Below are 6,046 nucleotides of genomic sequence, written 5' to 3' on the forward strand. Positions count from 1 at the left end.
TCTCCTTTTTTGTGCACGGGACACAGGATGCTGAGGTTCCAATCATTGGGCATGCATTCCTCTAGCCAAATTCTACTAATCAGTTGGTGCATGCTCCTGACCATCATCTGACCACCAGTCTTGAATAGTTCGGCTGGTAACCCTTTATTGTTATTGAGCCGATTAATTGCTTTTATGTATCTTCTTCACCGCCACTATTTGATACCAGAAGCTTTTCAAAATGCTCCTTCCAGATCCTCAACATGCTGTCTGTATCTGTCATGTACATCTCGATTTGCTCACGCTAACGTTTTTGTTTTTTTTCTTCTTTTTTCTGAAAACACGTTTCTCCTCTCTCCTTTTCTCCCGATAATTCTCCATCACATTACGTGTTGCTACTGTCTGCAGGGTTGCTCTATCCGCTGCGTTTTTGAGATCAGTAGCATTGCGACACTCCTGATCGTATCATTGGTTTCTTGGTGCTGGTTTTTGGTACCCCAGTTTTGCTTTTTCTGCAGTATGTAGTGAGTGGGCAATTCTTTGCCCACAGGAAGTGCTTTCGTCAAGCATGTGGGTAAGTTGAGCGGAGTAGGCCTAGGCTAACTGTTGTGTTTGTAGCTTTTCGACGTCGAGTTTCCGTGTTGTGTTAGATCACACCTTTGCTGCAACATTAAGACGAGTGCTAGTGGTCCGAATCGATATTGGCTCCTCTGATCGATCGAACGTCTATAACTACATGATAAATTTGACTTCTCGTTGCTTGATCAGAAGAAATGCAGGTTGAATCTTGTGCTGCTAACTACCATGTTTTTTGCTGCCGCGAAGTCAATCAACCTCATACCGTTGTCTTATGTTTTTTCATGAAAGCTGAATTTTCCGACGGTGGGGCCAAAGATATTTTCCCTTCCGATTTTTGCATTAAAATCTCCTAGCTGAATTGTAATGCCAGGGCAGCGATCATATGCTGTTTCTAGGCCCCCATAAAATAGGTCTTTGGTCTGCTCATCTTTGTCTTCGGCCGGAGCATGGGCGCAAATAAGACTGGAGTAGAAGAACTTCGCTTTTATACCGATTATAGCAATTTGCTCATATACTGGAGTGAATTTGGAGATGAGGTATTTTATTCTCCTGTTAACCATAAATCCGCAGCCAAATTCATGTTTCCTTTCATGGCAGCTATAATACAGTGCGTAATCGTCTGATTTACTTACGTCTGTTCCTTTCCATCGCATTTCCTGTAAGGCAATAATATCGGCTTTGTTCTTCTTGAGTACATCCGCCAAAGCGAAAACTGCGTCTGTTCTGTACAAGGTGCGCACATTCCAAGTGCAGATTCGCAGATCGTGGCCATTTATACGTTTGCGGGGGTCGTCAACATTAGTTAGGCGTTTTGTTTTCTTTTTCTTTGCTTTTTCATAGTAGGAGGGGTTTTCCGAGTGCTGGCAATTAACCCGACGTCTGAACCCATTTTATATAGTTATTATGGGTGAACTCTTTCATATCACTATTTCAACGGTCGATGAAAGTAGATCGCAGGTGACACTGCGGGGAGGACAGTGTCCACAATTGAGATGAAAGAGGGACCAAGATAAGCCTGGACTTCGCATTGTTAAAGCCAATCAGAGTCGTTGCTTGGTATCTTTCATCCCCTACGCCACCCATTGAAACAATATAGATTGGCCAAATAACAGATAACCGGGTTAGAAATTTCGGGTCGTAGAAATATTATACATGTGTCTTATGTGCATTATGTCTTTGTACATATGTTTGTAACAGGCAAAATGAAACGAGATAGACACATGGACCCTTTTGAGAATCACTTTCTGAGTCGATTTATGCATATCCGTCCGTCTGTCCACGTTAAATTGTAAACAAAGTGTAATTCACATTTATGATCCGAATTGTATGAAATTGGGCACACTTCATTTATTTTGCCCAAGTACGAACCCTATTGAAATTGGGTAACGTTAGTATATTCTAACGTGTGTCAAGATATATCTCCCATCGATATTTTCTTCGGATTTTGGAAAAATGGTTCACCAAACCGCTCATATTTGTGAAATTGACACGTTTAAAATTGAGCCTAGGATGGCATTATTGAGTTTTGTAGAAACCGGTGCAATTACAGCAAAGCTCCCATAATTATTATCGACCGAGCTAATTAGAGTAATTGTGCACCAATTTATTTATTGAGGTTTGCTTTAAATAGATTTACATAATTTTGTCCCATAGTAAACAAACGGCTCTAAATCTGTCCGAATGAAAAATGCAGGTTGAGATGTGTATGGATTGATTTAACAGCTTGTATACATATGTAAAATTCTAAAGGAATGAATTCGAGTGACATGCGACCAAACTTCTTGGTTTTGAAAAATATGTAATTTATTTGGTCGTAAGTCACACGTATTCGTTCGTTTAGAATTTTACAAAAACAGGCTGTAAGTCGGTTCACACATAGATAGGTTCACACATAGAGATCACTGATTTCACAGAATATACACAAATTTCATATAGTCTGTACTTTTTTAATAGTAAATTTGCAAAATTCTGTTGAATATACACAAAGTGTTATGCCAAAATTGATGGCAATACTTCAAAATCAACACAACAGCCAATCAGAAGTAGGCATTCCCGACCAAATTTCTCGAGTAAAAAGTTTTCAAAGAGAAAGCCATTTTGTTTTGTGCTCTCTTAAATTTCTTTACCAGTTTTTTTACGGTTTTATAAAAAGTTTGAACGTTTGAGATTATGTGTGAACGTTGACACACTACATCATTTAAATCGCTTCCTCGCGAAATGTTACAAGCATTGATCCTTTGAGGTGATTTTCGTCCATTTTTTACACATATTGAATGCCATCCTAGCCATAACCATACCGAATATTTGTTCTTAAGTGCTCAAGGGTTGAAGGTTTATCTGCATAAACGCAGTCTTTAGCCTATCCCCATAACAAAAGTCGAATGGTCTAGTGGTTGATATCGCCACGTTGAGAAATCTCTCCGTCAGAAAATGTCTCTGGCAATAAAGCTATATTTGCTCACGTTGTGTGGCATGCTGCAAGATATTATTGAAACCACACATTCTCCAAGTCGAATTCTTCAATAGCAGGCAAAAAAGTCGGTTATCATATGACCATAACACTCCGATCAGACGAATACAGTCGTTTTCGAAGAAGTAAGACTCAATTACACCTTCGGACCAAAGAGCGCACAAACGGTGACTTTTTGTGGATGTAAAGCTCTTTCATCAATTACTTTAGGATTTTCAAAACCCCAAAAAATATATATACCCACGGAGTAAGAAATTTACTTAATCGCCGAAGAACATTTTCTTTGAAAAATTACCGTCCTCCGTCGGATGTTCAAGCACCTATTTCACGTATCTACGACTTTGTAAATGTCAGTTGGTTTCATTTTTTGCGTTATCTGTACTTTATATGGATGTAAATGTAGAACTTACAGCAGCAATATTTTCAGCGAAACTATTATGCACTGGCATTACAATATTTATAACCGCTCCAGTGATATGGTTAAGCAATCAAAAATATGGTTAAACAACTTAGTTTGACTGATGTCAAATTCCAGTTCCATACTTTTGAAACCACGAAATGGATAGCCCTGTACATGTGGGCTAATGCGAAACATTGACGAAGAACTCCAGTTTTTAAATACGCCTAACCTGGCGTTCACAAATCACATTCGCAATTTTAAATAACATTCGAGTCTTTTTAATTATACTGATTGTAATTGACTCAGTTGTCCTGACAAAAGTGGGAAGACGGACGGCTTTAGATTCGGGTCATTGTTGACCTTTTTCGAATGTTTTAAGGGTATTTTTCGAGTCATGTCATGTTTCAAATATTTCTCAAGTAACTTTTTATTAATTTGTGACTCTATTTATTGTCTTGTTTGAATATGTTTTCATCTATTACTAGTCCTAACTGAGTCTTTTTATAGTCATATATTAGGTTGGGGGAAAACATGCATTATTTTTTTCGGCAGATGGCTGTACTGATAGATTTCTCGTAAAGTATCGATCAAACAAGTTCAGATTTATGCTCGTTGGAAGGGTGACATTTCGCAGTGTTTTTTGTTCGGTGCATTCAGTTGTGAGTTACAGGGCGTTGAAAATGGAAGTGAACAAGGAGAAAATTCGGTGCATTTTACAGTTTTTCTTTGACAAAAAATGCAAGCCAAGCGGCTAAAATTGTGAATGGTGTTTATGGTTCCGATAATGTAACAGCTAATTATTCCATTCAAATTCCGTTCAAGAATTTTTGATGTTAAATATGCACCATGCGCAGGTAGGCCGGTGGTCGTAAATGTCGAAAAATCGCCCAGGAACTAAAAATCTACTATAATTATTTTAAACCATTTACACAAAAAAAATGGATTTCTTTTTCCCCAACCTAATATAATCTACATTCGCTACTCGACGAACAATTTTCGAGTATTTCTGGGCAAATATTACTTTGGGGAAAAATAAATCATTTTTTAATGTTTAAAAAGGACATGGTCGATTTTTAGCTCCTGGGCGATGTTACGACTATTAACATGCCGGTCAATTTATTTTTCCGAAACTAATATAATCAAGTTCTTGGACGAATTTTTAAATACAAATAACCAAAAATACCCATCCAAAATACATTTCTCCTTCATAGCGTAATAATTTTACCCATAGCTTATCATTCGATTTCCATCAAATATGTGTCAAACATACAAAAGACAAAAATTGCACATCAGATATAAATTTTACATTGTTTTTTAATTGTCTGCTGGTTGCGGCTGTGATTATAATTGATAAGGTCGTTTCGGTTTAACGATGTTGCTACCACTACAATATAATAATAATAATATAACACATTGTTGTTTTTGCTATTTTGTATTTGCTAAAAGAAACTACAAAGCGTGGCACTAATTTGCAAATTTGAATGTCGCCGTCTCAGCATAACAAACAATGCAAATTTTAATCAAAGCAAATATCTTCTTCCTCAGCGGGATGGTGCTTTACTTCAAACTCACACACCTAGTTAAGACAATAAAACTTAGTTAGCGTCACAAAAAGATATTGTTCATATTTTTTTCTTTTGCATAAAAACAAAAAGAGTTTAAACTTTTAACAAAATATTATTGTTGACACTCTGAGTCATTTAATGCATTTGCATGTGACATCTTTATGCGATGATGATGATGTGTGGAATTAAGGTAGCAAATTGCTTACAAGTGCAAAACGGACTTATACAAATAGTTGACTGAGACAAATATTCATTAATGCTTCGAATCGGAAAAATGGATTTCATTGTATAATCTCCAGAATGTCCAATGTCGCATGAAGGCACTCACTATCAGGTGGAGTGGATATTGAATTTATCATTTCGATAGCAGCATTTCGAAATATTTCTCGGTGACCCCATACACAAATTATATTCTTCATCACGATAGAACTTTCATTATCTATACTAATAAAAAAATAAAGTGATTGACTGACTGACTGACTTAACGATTCATAAACGCCCAAACGAAACGCCTGAATCTAGAATCTTGAAATTTTGGGTGAGGGTCACTTTTTTAGGAATGCATACTAGAACTCCACTAAACGTACTAAATTTGAATGGAGTGTAGATTAGACATTTGGAATGCGAATTGAGATTGAGAAGTAGGATCGATAAAAGGAGGTGGTGGGTTTATGAATGTAGTTTTGGAAATTTGTACTTATATTTACTAAATGGTACTAAATTTGATACAATTTGGATTTAGAACTGGAATAGTTGGAATGTATAATTGAGGAATGTAGGTAGTTTTGTGAATTCGTACTTATGTGTACTAAATTTGGTACAATTTGAATTTTTGGAGAACCGATAGAGCTAGAATCCTGAAGCAGTAATTTTGGAAAATTGTACTTATGTGTACGAAAAGTACTCAATTTGATACATTTTGGATTTATATGAACCGATAAAGCTGGAATATTCAATATTTGGAATTAATATTACCGTAGGAGCTTAGAATTGTGGTAAATAAATATCTGGATTCTATAATGAAGGTAGTAATGAAAATTTGTAGTAATGTGT

The sequence above is a fragment of the Musca vetustissima genome, unplaced genomic scaffold, assembly GCF_032173495.1.
Source record: "Musca vetustissima isolate MV318-11 ecotype Yass unplaced genomic scaffold, APGP_CSIRO_Mvet_v1 utg6038, whole genome shotgun sequence".
NCBI classification, from domain to species: domain Eukaryota; kingdom Metazoa; phylum Arthropoda; class Insecta; order Diptera; family Muscidae; genus Musca; species Musca vetustissima.